We start from the raw sequence: 18,709 nt of genomic DNA on the forward strand, positions 1-18,709 counted from the left end.
CCCATGAAAGAATGATGGTAGCACGAGCAACACCAGAAGCCTATAGCAATATGGGGCGGACTCAGCTAATGGAGCTACAAGGGGAGGCACCTCAGGAGGAGAAGAATGTGTGGAAACGTCAAGGGTGTTCTTTAAACCCCTCTGATGGGTTGTGGAGGCAAGACTGCACTGGTAAACCAGTAATGCCTGTTACCCTACTAAAAATAGCATTGGAGCAATTACACAACCCTATTCATATGTCAAAAGAAAATCTCAGTGCAACGCTCGCAGAAGACTGGTTTACACCGAATTTAGCAGAGTAGTGAGAGGAGTTATCCCCCGGCCCAACGGGCCATTCCAGCACTTGCATATTGATTATGTCGACATGATTCAAGTGTGCAATGGGTACAGGTATTTTATTGTGGTGGTGTGTCCATTCTCTAGATGGATAGAAGCAGGTCCCTGCACACACCCAGACTCTACCTGTGCTGCCAAATTTCTGGTGGGGGAAGTGTACCCTAGATGGGGGGGTGTGCGAGGTAATGAGATCAGATAACGGGGCTCACTTTGTCAACACAGTCTTCGAGCAGATCAGCTTGTTGCTTGGTATAAAGCACAAGATCTCGTCGGCGTATCATCCAGAGGGAAATGGCATATGTGAGAGGCTCAACGGCTTGTTAAAGGAGAGGATAGCCAAGCTGAAACTCACATTAAAAAAGGGATGGCTGCACTGTCTACCACTGGCATTGTAAGCACTTCGGAACCAACCTTGCTCTGACCATCATCTCACACCGCACGAGATAGTCACAGGCAGAAGGATGAGGACCCCTCATATCCCCCGAGATAGGGCTAGATGTGATGTCCAGCCAACTAAAGAGGTCTTGGGTACAGAGATGCAGGATTATTTGAAGTGCATGACATCCAGCATCTCTCTCATTGCAGGCCAACTGCAGCGATGGCAAAAAGGGGGCAACGCAGCACTAAAACACAGCAAGAGGTGCTGAAACAGATCCAATTCAAGATGTATGTGTGCCTCTCGTCTTCCCTGGTGATGCTGTCTTAATTAAGAATCATACAAGGAAAAGGTGGGACGAACCACGATTTATTGGCCCTTTCATCGTGGAGGACTGCACTCCTTCTGCTGTCAAAGTCCAGGGCAGAAGGGCATGGCTCTTCCTAAATGACATTAAACCATATATAGGAGAGAGCCCTCCAGCTGCATCTGACCGCGAAGAAACCACAGACAACGGGGAAGAACCTCAGCACGTGCAGACAAGATCCATGGCGAGGAAGAAGGATGCATGAGCAGAAAATCAAGGCAAAAGAACTCTGGTTTGAAAGTGAGGCTTCAAAACTGGACATTTCAGCTGGAAAAAGAGAGAAAGGTGATAAAGGACAATAAAACGAACACTCTGTGCATCACAAGTTGCAGGATAAAGAGAAGCGCATCCAAAGACACAACACCGTTGATAACACAAACCTTCGAATCAAATCACCCAAGCAGTGTGGAGAACTAGGACTCTTACAGACTACAGACAAGGCTTTTCTGAGAATGTAAAACAGTATCTTGAACCAACCAGTGTCAAGACTTTGTTTACAGAACTTATGGTATCTCCCAGCCCAAATCTCACATGGGATGTTCTCACTTATTTCCAGTTAGTGGTAATATCATATCCATCACTCGTAGAGAGAGTAACCAGTGTCACAGGCATTATTCTAGATACTGTTAACAAGAAAGTAATCTGGCAACTACTGACTGTCATCGCAGAAGTCTTTGCCGAATTACCCGAGCACAGTGAAGAGGACACAAATGCTTCCACCGCCGGTAGACATTGATGAACTCACCTTCACACTATTTTTTCAAATAATCAAGAAGTGCCCGGCACTTGTCGGAAGGACCACAGACACATGCACTTTTATCCGAGACCCAAGAAACCTAGCACAATTGAACCAGCTGTGGACTAAACGAAAGTGCAGAGACTGTTTGATTCAAAAGAAAAGCTTGCAATCAGGACCCAGCAAAACAGGACAAATGTCCCTATCACCTCAGGACACCCAGCTGGCACATAACGTCCTGTTCAGACTAGTCACAGATTAGCCAGAAATGGTGGGAAGACCTGCAGATGTTGACGTCATCACCTTCCTCAGAGATCCAGCCAAATGCCCACACATGGGCACACTCCTCCACGGTATTATGCTCCAGGTAGAGCTATCTAACTTCCAACGAGAATACCTTAGGAGGTTCCAGTGAGACTTTCCGCCGTGGGACAGATCGTGGAGACAGAGAGACAGTGTTTATCTTTCCGCCGTGAGACAGATTGTGGAGACAGAGAGACAGTGCTTTATCTTTCCACCGTGGGACAGATCGAGAAGAGCGGAAACGAGAACTCCACCATCTTGTTTTTCTTTTCACTTTTATTTTTCTTCTAATTTTTTCTTATTTTTATTTTTTTATTTTTCATGTTTACTTTTATTTTTATTTTTACACCATTTTATTTTTGTGTGATTTTTAGCAGTTCCATCTTTTCATTCCTTCATATTGAACAGGTTCCAGCATGTCCTCAGGACCAAAGCAAATTCGAGGAGTGCACTGGGATTTTACCTATTGTAGATATGCATAGTGAATGTGACGTGCCAAAGATGCTAGCCTAACCTTTTTTCCATAGTCTAGCGAAAGAACTGTACTTCAAACCCAGAGACTACCATCAGCACCCGCAAGAGGGGGGACACTTCAGAAGCACTTGTCACTTTAGAAATTCACAAACTCTTGAGCAGTGAAATCGGAGTAAGAAAAAGAATTAAAATGCTGACAATAGACTTATGTTTGAGATGGGGGCCCAGAACAGTAACCTGGTTTTACCACCAACAGAGGGACGCCCCCGCTTCCCTGGCAGGAAATGCTGCCAGCTATCTTATAGATCTATTATGTGTATATGCATAGTAATTATCATTGTATTTCTGTCATTGACCATCAGAACTGCATTCTTTATTGGTGCAAGAAGCACCCCAATTTCAGTGCATCCACCGGACAATGAATGCCTGGGTCCCACAAAAGCACCCAGACCCTATATAGTTATTCCAGTTCCAAGAAAACCTGATGATAAAGTTAACAAACTAAAATTAAATGTAATTAACAGTGATTCATACACACTAGAGGTAATGAATGAAGAGAAAAGCTGGAGACAGGGTCAGCACGGAATGAATGAAAATGTAGCACTGACCACTGCACGCACACACACACAGGATGCACATGAACCAGGGCAAGTGTCAATGGCTACAGAACCTCAAACAAGGGCAACAGAGAAAGCAAGACAGCCTACCGAAGAGCCAGTCCCAGAAAATAGTGGAAGTAACCAAGAAGAGCCAAGTGAGAAACCAAAGAGAGAGGGCATAGCGAAATCCCTCAAAAGATCAGAAGTAGCCACAAAGGAACTCACTGAGAAAACACAAATGCTGATAGATTATTTGTTCCCGTTCATAGTTAGAGCAAAGAAACTGCACGAGGAGCTGAAAAATAGAACTACAGAGACTATAACAATAAGCACGCCAGCTCCGGCGATAGGAACAAGCACCAGGCCCACGACACAGCCACGCGTTGGGAAGTTGGAGAGTCAATGGTGGTTAGAAAACATCTATGAAAGATTACAAAAAGAAAGGAAAAGAAACGCAAAACCTACCACAGCAACGGGCATGCTTGAAAATCCTCCAGCAAGAAAAAGTCGCATTTAGAGAAGTAGTTATAGCTAACTACAAAAAGACGTTGAGAATCAAGAGAAACCCACATGAAGACAACAATGAACTAAACGATTACCTAGACACCACAGCACATCTAGGAAATAACATTTGGTACCAACACATGAAAGAGGTCGGAAGAAGAAAAGCCGAAGGAGAATGCTACGTCTGTGTACTCCTACCGTACAGCATGGGAAAATCCAAGATCTTCGTGGCTGTAGAAATTGATGTCCCGACAGCACACTGTCTGTCACACGGAGCAATGTGCAACACCCGAGGACAATTCATGGGGAGAGATGCCTCACTGATATGGGCAACAGAAACAGCATACCCTGATGAAGATGACTATGTTCAAGACATCAAGACAAGAAACAGAGCTCACACCAGGAATCACGTGATTAGGTATGCAAAGCTAGAAGCACAAGGAGCAGGAACAAGATGGGAGATAAACCCGAAACTGAACGTCCAAGGAAAAACCCCAAAAGAAGCGCAAATATGGAAGAACAGAGGCCAAATGCATATCTGGGGAACAGTGCTATCCCCAGACAGATGGGAAGCAGGAGTAGTGATATGCCGAGCATGGATGGTCATTGGAGCCTTCAAGGAAGCAATAGAGAACTCACAAAAATTGTGCAAACCTCTATGGCCAAAATTGGTGAATTTACTAACATGGGTCAAATATAGAGGGGGACCCCTCTAGATAAGGAAAGCCCAAAATTATGCTTTAGGAATAATGCCATGAGAAAGATGGGAGAGAATCAGAACTGCGGACGGATCTTTGAAGCTCCAGGCATGACTTACGGAACCACAGTAATTATGGATCATTACTGGGTGTGCGGATCCAGATCATACATAAGACTGTCGAAAAATTGGGGAGGCATATGAACAATAGTGAACGTCCATGTTCCTGCACTAGTGATCCCAAAAAGTGACCTGAACATTGACAGTTTCCCGAAAGCAGATGCTCACGCGAGAAAGAGGAGATCTGTGAAACTGGTATCCAGAATGAAGAGAGAGAACTACTTTTCTGCCAAATCAGAAGAAGCATTTCATGCAATCCCATACGAGCACAGGCTGTTTAGCCTCACCTCAACAGTATTCACAACAATGCTCTTGCCACACATCCAAATAGGAGTGAATGCTAAATGGTTGCAGATAAACAGATTGGAGTTATTGCAAACCATCAACACTAGCATAAAAGGATTCAACGCAATCAAAGAAGAACTGAGAGCAATCCGACTGATGACCCTCCAGAACAGATATGTACTTGTCATGATCACAGCAATGGATGGATGTGTTTGCACAAAAATCGGTGAATCATGTTGCACTTTTATACCTTCACATGATGAAGAAAACGGAACCTTGATGGAAGCCATAAGTATGCTAGCAGATCTGCAGAATCAGATGATCAAGGAAACTGACAAAGTCGATGATGACAGCTGGTTTGGAACACTGTTTTTATGGGTCCCACAGTGGATGGCAGACATATTCAAAATTCTGGGAGCCCTGCTAGTAATGATACTACTAGGATTCTGTGTTATCAAGATAATCGTAACAATGCCAGAAAACTGCAAAGAGAGCCATTTGAATGAAAATGATGGTCGATGTCGAACCAGGATGGAAGCCCAGAGACCTGACTGATGAAGAAATAAGAGACTTTGTGGGAGCCAGTGAGTTTGCTCCAGAAGGAACAACGTTTGCAAACCCCAGAATACGAGGAAGGTATTAAGGGAAATGGATTTACTGCAGCCCAAATGGGCAATGCCAGCTAATGACCTGGAACAAAGACGAACATGTGAAAGCAACAGGAAGTTTGAAAGGAGTGATAAAAATATGGACTCCAAAGATGCATACATTCACAATATCATGTACAAATCCAGATGAGGAAGAATTGGATGTGGAAGAACCAAGCAAGAATAATCTAAAGGAAGAAGAAAAAGTGGTCGATAAACCGACCAGAGGGTGGTGTTTAGAGGAGGTCCCAAAAACGGCCTGCACTCCAGCCACCCATGCTGAAATGCCAGAAGCATATTCGCCAAGGTATGTGATGTATGAGGAGCAAATGAACCAACAGAGAGCTGCACTGGGACTCTGTCCACTTGCCCAGTGTACATCAGAAGAGCCACACCCGTTGAAGCACCCATAACCAGACAGCCATGGGCTGCGCAATACCCTCTTAGACAACCACACCATACCAGCCGCTGAGACGAAATGAAGAGTACCTGCAGACGGTCCACAAAGAGACCCAAAGAGCCTTAATGGAAGGCCAGTGGAAATGACACAAGGGCCTGAACAGACTCACAGATGAATGAAAACGACTACCAAGGCTAGCACGCCAATGTGAGCAGCTATGAAGATAGATGTGATGGATACGGGAGAAGAGACAATGTTGAAACGTAAGGAAACGTTGCTATGAGGCAAGATGGAAGTAGCCAACCAGTTAACGCATGTAAATAGGCTTGGAACACAAGAAGCTAAGAAAACAATACTGATTGCAGTGCTTAGTAGAAGAATAGAGCGGCAAGCGCCAACCATATATCTACCTCAATGAGGCACTCTATACAAGTGCGACTCCATTTTGTAATGCAGAAGTATGCCCAGGCGGTCAGAGGCCTAACAGGCCAAAGTTTCATATCCCAGCCAAAGCCAGGAGAAAGAGCGGAATCGAAACTCAGTAAGAAGCAGCTCAATGCCTGGGAATTCGAGGTCAACTCCAGGAGGGGAGGAGAGCCGCAACGCTGGAGAAATGAAACTTCAGATCATACCAGCCAGCCAGTGAAGGTCGTGATAAGGAGGCCCCAGGCAGGTGGTGAGGCTACGGAAGAATCAAATGCATGAATAAGAGGGAAAATGAAGCCGATTCATGGTGAACAGACACATGACCAGCCTAGGGCAAAGAGGTACCCATGTCTGATGTCACCCAGAACCCGAGGATGTCATAATCTTTTCCTGATAAGAGCTACAGTTTCAAGGCCATCCTCAGCCAACTGACACATAGCCCTAAAGGTACTGATTGATGGAAGGGAGGCAGGGTGGATCATGGGGCACTCCGCATCTGGGTGTCCATTCTGCATGCTTCTAATTAAAGTGGAGATTTATGTCTAGGGGTGTAACCCACCCAATCACAATTGACCAAATAATCTAGGGTCCTATAGTTTGTAGAGCCAATCAGATGTTGTAGTTATAGTGACGTCTATCACAAGTGATGTAGAGGGATGAGCTTAGATGCCCACCCGATAAGAGTTATCCAATCTGCATGCTCTATTGCCATATACAGATATAGCCCCCATACTTAAGTTACCTTTCCCAACCAATAGAAATGCATGACTACCTTTGAGTGTTACACATCAATTGATGACGAAAAATTCGCTATCAATTTTGGTGTCTGAATGAAGAATTTGGGAGTTGAAGCGAGACAGGCGATTGCACCATTGAGGATTACCATTTGTTTCCCTGTTTTTTGCACTTGTCATTAAACAGACTTCTCTTTGCCAAACTATTGAGTCCTCATTATTGAGTCGTGTTGGAGTAAGTGAATCCTGCTCCCCCATTTCTAACATGGTGCAGCTATCTTGTCTAAGTACTGGAGGGTGAGCCCTGATCTATGGGCCCGTCAGCGGATTCCCCGCCCTCCTGTACACTACCCTCATTCTCCTTGATGCAGCTTGCTACGCACCACTTAATATTATTCGTGAAGTACGGGTAGTGAACTGAAGAAGTTCCTGTGTTAGTCCTCCTTACTGTGGCGAAAATTACTCCGTCAGACCCAAAGGTCCTCCTATTAATCTCCAACGCTCTGATATCTGATACTCCCTTATAGGATATGAGACAAAGCAGCATCGCTAGCTTCCCTGACAGCTGCTTAAGGGATAAATATCTATCAGTTGGCCAGCTCTCCACTAACTGCAGAACTGCAGTAACATCCCATAGAGTACTGTACTTAGGCTGTGGCGGTACTTTAAACCTAGCTCCTCTAACGAGCCTGACTACCGCTGGGTGTTCCCCAGCGGGGGCCCCTTCGATTGGTAAGTGTCCTGCCGAGATCGCTGACCTGTACACTCCTATGGTGCGGAAAGCTTTTCCGTCTTGTAGGAGCTGTGCTAGAAAGTTCAGTATAGCCACTACAGGCGCTGAAATGGGATGAAAACTTCTCCCTTTACACCAATTGGTCCACTTGGCCCAAGCTGCATCATAGCTCCTCCTAGTGGATGGAGCCCAGGATTCTGCGATGAGCTCCGCAGCTCGCATCGAAATGCCTGGCAGTTCCCAGCGTCTCCTGATATGCTGCACGCGATGAGCGGGAGTGTCCCCCTCACTCTCCGATGATGATACAACCCAGCTGGATCCGTGAGTAGTCGTTCCACTTTGGAGAGGACTCTCGGTAGGTCTATTGTAAGCTCCATCAGCGCTGGGAACCACACTTGTGACTTCCACAACGGTGCTACCAAAATCAGCTGCGCTCTCTCCCTCCGACATTTCGCTAGAACTCTGCTGAACATCGTGAAGGGGGAAACGCGTAATGGATTCCGCTCGACCAGTCTTGTAGGAAGGCGTCTGTCCCAAGAGCCTCTGGGTCTAATCTCCAGCTGAAGTAATTGGCTGTCTGTGCATTGAGACAAGATGCAAACAGATCTGTGCGAACTGGGCCCCATCTCCGATCTAGCATATGAAATACCGTCGGATCTAGTTTCCAGTCGCTCGAGTCCGTGAGGAAACGGGAGTTCCAGTCGGCATCACGTTCAGTGATCCGAGCAGATACTCCGCTGTCACTGACGTCCCTGTTTGCAGGCAAAAATGCAAAAAATTCTTTGCTAATTCAGAAAGCATCCTGGATCGTGTTCCTCCTAGGTGATTTATGTATCGTACTGCTGAGATGTTGTCCATCTTCACCAGAACGCATGACTTCACCTTGTCCTTTGTGAACACTTTGATTGCGAAGGAGCCTGCTAGCAGTTTGAGGCAGTTTATGTGCAGGCGTAGCTCTTCCTCGCTCCAGTCTGCAACTCCCTGCATCTTGCTCCCCAGCCTAGGCAGCTGGCATCTGATTCTATGATCAGATCTGGTCGGTCCCCGAAAATGGCACGCCCATTCCAGGCGTCCATATTCTGCAACCACCATTGCAGTTCTGTGATGGACTCTGGATCTAGCGGTATCAGTTGATGATACTTTAATCCCTGTTGCAAATGTCTTCTTTTCAATCTCTGTAATGCTCGATAGTGCAAGGGGCCTGGAAATATGGCTTGAATGGAAGCTGCAAGCAGCCCTACAATCCTTGCAAGCACTCTCAGTGAAACTACTTGTGATTTTACGCATGACCTGATCTCTCTCCTGATATCCTGTATCTTCCTTGCTGGCAGTTCTAGAATAGCCTTCCTTGTGTCCCATATGAACCCCAGAAAGTCTAGCCTATGCGCTGGCTTGGTAACTGACTTCTCTGTGTTCACTAGGAATCCTAAAGACTGTATCAGGGTCTGATATTCTAGCGCTTCCCGGTCCTCTGCTGGAAGCAGTAGGTCATCTAGATATATAATCAGCCTGATGCCTTTCTCTCGTATTGCTGCTGCCACTGGTTTCATCAGTTTGGTGAAAGCCCTGGGCACCGATGCAAGCCCGAAGGGCATCGTCCTGAATTGCCAGAGCTGTATGTTCCAGTGAAAAGCTAGGAATGTTCTGTATTGCTTCTGCACTGGAATCGTCAGATAAGCATCCTTCAGATCCAATCTCGTCAACCAGTCTTCCTCTCTCAGGCAATCTCTGAGCTCACGGATTCCTTCCATCTTGAAGTGATGGTACACAATCCATCCGTTCAATTCTTTCAAATTTGTCACAGGTCAGACTTTTTCCTTTCTGTGAACAAGAAACATGTTGCTTATAAAGCTCGGTGTCTCTGAGCATCTCTCTATGGCTCTTTTCTGCACTAGTTGGGACAGCTCGTAGTCTAGGCATCCCTGCTCTGCGGCTGCTAGGCGCTGCTGTTGGGGAGCGCGCGCTTGCACTGGTGGCTGTATAAATTCTATCTGCAGACCTCTTACGGTTTGCTAGATCCAGGCATCGCTGGAAAGCGTGCGCCAGTTTTCCCAGAACATACTGGTCCTCCCTTCAACTGGAGGGTAGGCCATTGATCTTACCTGGTGTAAATCTTTGTCCTCGGCCAAAGCCTCTCCCTCTGCGTCCCCTGGGAGTACGGCCTCTGGCTGGGAAGAACGCATCTTGCTGCCTGTTCTCCGAGTATTGCACTCTGTGATTGGGGGTCTTCTCCCTCCTTGTTGCCGACCGGTCATATGACCCTTGAAACAACCGGTCCCGGCAAAAACTCTATTCGGGAATATTTTCCTGATGGAGGCCTGGGCTTTCTCCAAGGATGTGTAGGTGCCGACAAACTGGCCTATCTCCTTCCTGAAGGTTTCTCCAAAAAGTAGACCCTGAGCCATTTCTCCGGCTTCATAGGATGCTAGATCGCTAAGCTTTGGGTCGATCTTGAGCAAGAGACCACTTCTTCTCTCCGAGGCGATTGCACAGTTGCCGTTCCCCAGAAGGCAGACAGCCCTTTGCGCCCATCCTGCTAAGGCCTCTGGATCTACTTCCTCTCCTGTATCTCTCGCTCTCAGCAAGGTCCATGATCTTTGTGAGAGGGCCAGCCAAGTCCAGCAATTTCTCTTGGCAACTCTTCCAAGATCTGTCAATACCCTTACGGGGGTCCTTTCTGGTTTTGGATATAAAGGTCAACATTTTAGGGTCCAATTCGGGGGTCTCTGCCACTTTACCGGGAAGATCCAGTCGTGGGCATTCTGCTCGAAGGCATTGTCTCACTTCCTTGTCTAAGGCTTTTCTCAGCCTCACCGTCATGTATTGTGCAACTCTGTGGTGAGGGCTGCCAGTTAGTGGTCGAAGTGAGCGGGAGTGGTCGGGAGCAGTGCTCCTATACTTTTTTAAATTACCTTGTACAGCTCCTATACTTTTATATTAAAAAGAAACCGTTCCGGAATGTTTTTGTTTTAAAATAAAAGTGTAGGAAGAAATTGAAACCTTCACGTTCAGTGCACTGCACTGAACGTTCCCTTAAACAGCAGTTGCAAGTGTTTGGGAGGTGTATTGTGTGTGGGAGGGGTTGTGGCAATGGGGTTTGTGGGGAGCAGGGGCAGGCCAGCAGGGTACATAGTTCCACTACTTCTTTTCGTACACTTCCACCACTGCTGCCAGTCTGAGGACCTTGGGTTTCGGATGTTATCCGGATCAAACATGTCCTCCTGTTCCTCCTCGAGGTGTTTCTCCTTGCGGGCTCTCTTACCCCCGCTGGGATTAGCCCATTCCTCATTGACTGGCTCGTCTGTCTCTTGTGGGGAGAGGTCTCCCTCTGTTGGCTCCTCTTCTGAGCCTGGGTATTCTTCTCCCTCATTGTCTTCCCCAGGAGTGGGGGTCGTGAGGTCTGGCACCGCTTGACGCTGCAAATAGGCTTCTTTAAGCTTTGCGAAGGTGTCGACAACCTCCGGGGCCTTTTCTTTTGCCCCATCCGAAGGGCCCTGGGGGTCATCAGAGGCTTTCCTCTTTCGTTCCTGAATACTTCCCTTAGCCCCTCTTCCAGAGGGTCCGGTGGGCGTGCGCTCTGTCCTTGTGGTGCTGTCTTTGGGCTGGTTCAACATAGCTTCCAGTGTTTCCAGCCTTTCTTGTAGGGGTTGCACCCTTTGTGCCACTGCATCTACTAGCAAACTCCCCAGCACCTTCTTTAAGCTGGCAGCTAGGTCTAATGGCTGCTCCTCTTCGCTCCATTCGAATTCTGCCATTATTTGGAGTGTGCTGTGTGCCTGTATACCTGAATCAGGTGTCTTTGCACGCCCACTTTGCTAGGCAGATGATCCTAACGCAAATGTTTTATAATCCAATCTATAGTATCTCTTTATTAATTATTATTTTTTTTCTTTTCTCTTGTTGTTGCACCGGACTTGTGTTGTATTCTTGTGCATGTGGTGGCTTGTAGTTCAAATTTACCTCCTGATGAGGCTCGTGCTAAGTGTCTTGTCTAGTCAAACTTAATGAGCCTCGTGCCATCGCTGAGGCTTAGAATCTCGTGAGAAGCAGAACTCTAGCTCTCTGCATCCACCGCTCAGCGCTGTGCATAATCAATCAAACTCCCATGCCAATGCTATTATTCTTAGCGAGGGAGTGAATCACCACCTGGCCCGTCTTCCTTTTTCCTCCGTGACACAGCTGAAATGCGACACGGAGACACGCAGTGAGCTCCGGCCGCGCCTCCCTGAAGGTGGGGGCCGGAGCACTGCGATGCTTTCTGCCTCTTACAGTCGGCTCCGTCCACGCCTCCACAAAGGTGGGGGCCGGAGTGCTGCAACGTTTCCTCACTCTCCTAGGAGAGCTCCGGCAGCTCTGCGGGCGACCCGGGAGCCCTGAGGTGTCGGTCATGCGACACACGGTCCACTGCTCCAAGGGCTGTCTGGGATACCCACTTCGGTCCGTGAATATGCCGTGCCAAATAAATGAATACTGTGCCCGAAATCTTCAGTTTGCTACCGTTAATTGCAACAAATATATACTATATTACTTAGACATACTACGCTGACTATATACAATATATTATATTATTTTGCTAAAGCTCTTCACAGTAATACGTTGGCTATATACCATGCATTACCTAACCTGCTTTAAAATATGTTATAACTATCCTACTCCAAGTATACAGATATGTAAACAAAACGTGACTTATCTGCTTAAAGAGCAGTGAAAGAAGAGGAGGAGCTCAGGGACAGGATGTGGTCATAGCTGAGCTGGAGGGTGAAGGACTACAGAGACTATGGCAGTTGTAGTTTTTAAAGAAAAAAGTCACTTTGGACATTTCAAAAGATGTTGATTTGTTATAGTTTGGTGAAACTGCTGAAGAGTGGTAATAAAAGAAGTTGAAGCATAATGCTCGCCTCCAGTCTTGCCATAGAATGATATTGTGGTAGATGTTCTTGTGGCACTGACCATGGGCTTGCATTCTGCACTCTTTTCATCAGCTTCCAAAACTAGCTAGAACTATGGAAATGCCCAGTAATATTGCAGAGGCTTCGCTTCCTATGTACTAGGACCCACACACTTGCTTCAGAGGGGCTCCCGTGGTTTTGAGTGCAGATGGGCAAGTCCTTGTCAGAGTGTCAGTGCTTCTCCCTGCTAGTCTTGCAGAGAGAAGAGACAGTGTTCAATGATACAGAATGGGACATGTCAGCATTTTACAGGGGGAGGGCAGCAAACGTGCAAGAGTGTTGAAATGTTAAAATGTAAAAGTTTGTCTTATTTCGGCAGCATAGGTGCATCATGAGGTCATTGAATACGTTAATACTTACACCTACTATAGCACTTGGAAGGACCCTTCTGCACGCTCATTGGACAATCTGCAAGCTATATGAGGCGGTATAGTCTGAAGATTGTCCAGCACGCTACCAGTGGCAACACAGTGCTTGCCGACAGCCAATTCACCACAGACCACCCAGGCAGATTCATATGCTACTCACAGGCCCATCCACACCCATTTTCGTTCTAATAACAAAGACAGGTGATAGTAGCTTCATAGACTGGGAATTTGGAATGTGCTGGGTGCTCTGGTCCCTTACACCTTGTTAAAGGCCAGCACTAAGCTCGGGCTTTTAATGCTGTCTTTTGGGCTCATCCTACCCAGTACAGCCCTCGCTACAGGTAAACATGCAGCTATATCATTACACCGCTTTCAAGTGGGAAGAATCTGGCATGAAGGACTGTATTTGTAGTTTTATTTATTTGTATTTATTACATTTTTATATAGCACTTTACGCCAAAGCGTTTTACAAGAGGACAATAGAGAATACAATAAGCATTGTAAAACCACATATGAATCAAGTAACAGAAAGCAATACATGCAACAATTTACAACAGTTTACTTGAATGCTGTGGTGTGACATGAGTGATGTAGGACTGTAGTGAGAGAAGCAATGCGAAGGAATTAGGATGGGATCGCTATCATTATGAATATTTTTTGAGGTTACAAGGGACACCCGAGAGGAAGGTTGGACGCCAGGGCAGAAAGAAAGCAGAGAGAATGGAGACACGGTACATCGTTGGGCGCAAGAGAGAGCATGTGCCAGCGTGCCATGCATAGCTCCCGACCACAATAATATACAGCTGAAGCGACAAGCCGGTGTGTAAGCGCTTGGATAATAAATTAGCCTGCTTAAAGGTTAAGAGGCTGGAGACAATCAAATTTGCTGAGAATGCTGAGGTGGTAAAAAACATGTGGAAGTTGAAAATTGTCTGCAGGTCATCATGCCAGGAACTCTCAGTAATACACTACAAATTGACATTTGGGGAAGGTAATGAGGAAAAACGTATTAGCAGCAGAAACAGTGACAGCAGAGAATAGAGTACATTCTCGGCTAACCAGAAAGGTCTGTCTGTGTCTGCCAAGCGGTTGCTAAGAAAATGTTACAGTGGCTCTTGGATTAAACTGCATCCCCAGAAAACAGAGGGCGTGTGAGTTGCTTTGACGATTCCCAAACACGCTTTATGCAAAAGCCCATTGCACCCACTTCTGCGTAAAGCAGTGCTCCATTCTGCGCCCCTTCACTAGAAAAACCAACCCATTTAGCATGGCAGCCAGGCTCAGACGTTAGGATAATTGGCAAGATGCACAAATTTCCTCTGAATCCGTTGCAAAGTGGACTGCAAATGTGCAAACATGATTCTGCAATGTACAAAGATCCCAGAGAAAGAAATTTGCGAAATGTTCACCGCTCTGAAAAAACATGAAGAATACGCAGTGCAAAGTACTCAAATTAGAGATTCAATAAACACATGTAAAAAAAATCCCAATTTGCAAATCAGTGCAAAAAGACCTACCAACTTCCCCAGTGGCGGTAAGTAGGTGTAATGAATATAAATGCAACCACATAAGCTGTCAATGCAGTCATGATAGATTTGATAGGGCCTCAGTGACCCTCCATCCATTTTTCATGATCGGCCTAGTTCACCTTTTTAAAAAGATAATTTGTGTTTTTAAATGCCCCCACCTCCTAAGTTATCTGCAGCTGTCATTTGTTTAGGTCCCCTTGTTACACTCCTTCATCCCGCCCTTCGTTTTCGCTGTCACATCATAATGTTTCTTTAATGCCACTGGCCTAGTTCCAAGTTTTATTGTGCAATTCAGACATTGAATTTATTTATTTATTCGTATTTTTAAAGTGCACAACAACCCAGGGGCATCGTGGCGCTGTTACAGAAGTACATACATAGCTGGTTACAAGGGAAGGCATAGTGGTTACATTGAACATTTGCATTTAAATTAGGTTGCACACTTAAAGGTTACATTGACATTTAGGATTTATGTAAGTGTGTGGGTTCATGGTACATAGCCGATGTTGTGTACAGTGTAGCTTGTGAGCTCACCTGGCGAAGAGTGCTAGGGTGATGGTGAGTGGTGAGAATGATATGAATAGTGTGGTTTTGAGAGATTTGGGAAAGGCGAGCAATGAAGGTTCTGCTCTGAGTGCGTTGGGGAGTTTAGGTGCTATGTGAGGGAAACCAATGCCACCGGCGTTGGCTCTTCTTATGGGAGGTACACAGAGTTGGTTTGCGAGGTGGCTCCTTGTGGGGCGGGCTGAGATGTTTTGGTTATAGTGTCTGATAGGTAAGTTGGGGCAGAGAGATTGATGCATTTGTGCCTAAGGGTGAGGATTTTGAAGTTGCTCCTTTCCTTGGGTGGGAGCCAATGGGCTTCGCGTCTGGCCTGTGAGATGGGGTTACTTTTAGGTATGTGTAAAGCTGCACCGAGTGCATTATTTTGAACTACTTGTAACCTGTTGATGTTTTTAGTAGATGTGCCTGCTAGAAGGGCATTGCAGTAATCAAGTTAAGCTCCTATTGGGGCTCTGGCGATAGATAAGCAGTTTTGAGTGGTTAGATAAGGTTTTATGGCTGTTATAAATTTAGTGGTGAGAGCAGATGCAGATGAGATGGCGCTAACTTGTCTAGTCATAGATAGAGTAGAGTGTAAGTAGACTCAGAGGGTCTTTACTGATGTCGAGACTGATATATTGGTGTGGTCGATGGTAAAGTGAGTGTATTTAGTGTTGAGTTTAGCAAGGGTTTCCCTAAGGCCTAGGATGATGATTTCCGTTTTATCCCCATTTAAGCAGAGACCATTGATAGCCATCCAGGTTTGGATGGTGGCATATATTTGGAGGAGAGCTTCTGCGTCACGGTCATAGTCACCAGTGAGGGGGTGGAGGACTTGGGTGTTGTCGGCATAGTTTGTGTATGCTATGCCGAGCATGTCCAATAGGTCAAAGAGTGGGTGCGGTGCAGGAGCCCTGGGGGACTCCACAGTTTTTGGTGGTAGGAGCTGCGTTGGCATGGTCAGAGTACACCTTCATAGCCCTTCCTTCTAGGAATGAAGTTATCCATGCGGTGGCTTTTTCTGAAAAGTGGGCTGCATTGGACTGATGGGATGTGAGGATGTCGTGGTCAAGAAGATCAAACGCTGCAGAGAGATCGAGGAGGAGGAGGGGAGCAGGTTTGCCATTGTCCATTATTTTGGTGATTTGGTTTTTCAGATCTAAGAGGGCGGTTTCTGTGCCATGTCCTTTCCAGAAATCTGATTCTCTTCTGCCTAGAATGCCATTGGATTCCAGGTATTGTTGGATTTGAGTTTGGGCAGCTTTGTCCAGTAATTTGGGGAAGAAGGGAACTGTAGTTGTTGGGGCAGGCGGTGTCTAGGGTGGGCTTTTTTTTGAGTGGGGAGGACCCAAGCTTCTTTTAGGCTTTGAGGTTTTATACCAGAGGAGAAGGAGGCATTAATAAAAGCTGTCATGATGGGGGTAAGAGCGTCTGCGCATTCTTTGCTGATGGTTCATTAATGCCATTCACTACAGGTTGAGTTCAAAACAACAGTTCAACATTCTCCACATCACTTTAGCCCCTTGCCGGCTACATGTGTTGTGGCGTCCTGCTTGCATCCTGTCTTCCCTTCATCCTGTCAGGCTTCTAAAGTAATTCAGTGAATCCCGTATATCTACAACGCAATTCCTCCAATGCCTTGCTGATATCCATCCTTATGATTGCCAACCCCACATCTGAAAGGAGAGCCATGCCTGTTGCAAAGTATCCAGGTTTCCTCAAGGGGATTAGCATATGCTTCATGTGACCGATACACATTTATGTCAGAAATGTCCTTCATTCTGGATTTAACCACCTTCTGGATTCTTCCACTCCTTTAGGACTGCGAGCACCTCTCCAACTATGCCTTGGTATAATTCCAGACCCTATTATCTCATTGGATATTATGGTCCGGAAATTTTTGTAGCAATATCTTCCTCTCCTCTTTTACCAAATTGTGCCCCACTAGGTGCATCACCAGTATGTCTGGTGCTACATACAATATTCGTATGAACGGGAAAATACTGAACATGAGGAACAGGGTTTGCAGGGGTGTCTGATGCTCTCCCCATGTTCTGCATTTTCGGATTCGAGGGTTGCGGGGGCGTCCCCCACATAGAGGACAACCCTATCTAAAAAAAAAAGTAAAATAAATAAAGGAAAGGACCCTGCAGTGCCAGTTCCCAAGCACATAAGTGAAGGGAACCGGTGTTGCAGGTAGCTGGCAGCACACAACGAGGTAAGCAAAAGGTATGTAAAAGAGGGGTATTTGTGGGGTATGTTTGGGGTGGCATTAGCTTTGGGTTGTTTGACCGTAATGGTCAAGTTAACTGTAGTCTTTTCGGGCGTGAACTTTTCCGCTACGGGCAAACAACACAAATCCCAATAAAACAGTGCCACATAACTCAAGCAACTCTTGATCCTGATGAGAAAATTAAAGAATTCTTGACATGCCAAAATATTCACTGCAGCAACACTTCCCCCCCAAGCCAACCACAACTGTGATGACATACCTTTCCTGTCTTGGAATTCCAATTGTGTTTATGCCCGGTCCTTGGTAGGTTTTTATATTTTTTTTCCCTTGTTTATGTGTTTTACAGATGGCCACACTTCTGCATCCCCTACTTACCCTCCTATGTGCCAGTGCCATGCAAGTACAGGAACCTTCTGCAAGCCCCCCCAGATCCCCACCCCGTGATATACCCTACCTTAACTGCTGCTTATTTGTTGAACCCTGTACGGTCTGGTCTTGGCTCACTCTCCACTGACACCACTGCCACCCCTCGTCCTGACCCCCGCTTTTCGCTTTTCTTTCTCTTTCCGCTCGCATTTGTCCTGTGTTACTTAATCTCAGCAGTCATCCCCTTACAGGCCGTGGCAGGATCCCCCACTTTGTTTGTGCCTTTCACTATGTCTAATGTACAGGCTAAACCTGTCAGATTTCCACCTCCCAATGATTTTTATTTCACCTTCCTCCAGTCGTTCGTCATGTGCAGTCGTCGCTGCCCCAATTGTGAATGAGTGCGCTGTAGATTTCCCATTCTGTGCCTTTGCCTTGTTCACCACCGTCTCTAGCACCCTCCTAAATTGGAATTTGGTCAGTGGATTTGTTTTTGTCCACTTTCTTGAGTTTTCTCTTGCAGGATTAGAGTCGCATTCTAGATCTTTCTCACTGAATCTCCCCGGTACTTATTGTCCAGCTGTTACCAAATAAGCTTGAAACATTTTAGGCAATGCACATCTGTCTGATTTACGAGCTGAAATAATGTCCACAAACGTCTATTGCAATTCAGTTACGTTGACATGTTTTCATCAGTGGATGATTTTCAATTAAGATTGTTTTTTTTGTGGCGTCCGTTGATAATATCCGCTGCTTCACCATTAAATATTCGTCACGTTGGCACCTCAGGAGCCTGCTTGCTTGCCCGTTGAGCGCATATGGCACTATTTGTGCTGCAGTATATTGAAGACCCTGTTACAGTGCCATTAATTTCCGCTGTTAGTCAGGGGCCAGGCCTGTGGAGAGACAATGGGCCTCATTACACGGTAGGCAGTAGGGATTTACCGGTACCGGTAAGGGATTACTGGTATCGTTAAATCCCCT

This window comes from Ambystoma mexicanum, chromosome 6q (assembly GCF_040938575.1).
Source record: "Ambystoma mexicanum isolate Mex_15411 chromosome 6q, UKY_AmexF1_1, whole genome shotgun sequence".
Taxonomy (NCBI): domain Eukaryota; kingdom Metazoa; phylum Chordata; class Amphibia; order Caudata; family Ambystomatidae; genus Ambystoma; species Ambystoma mexicanum.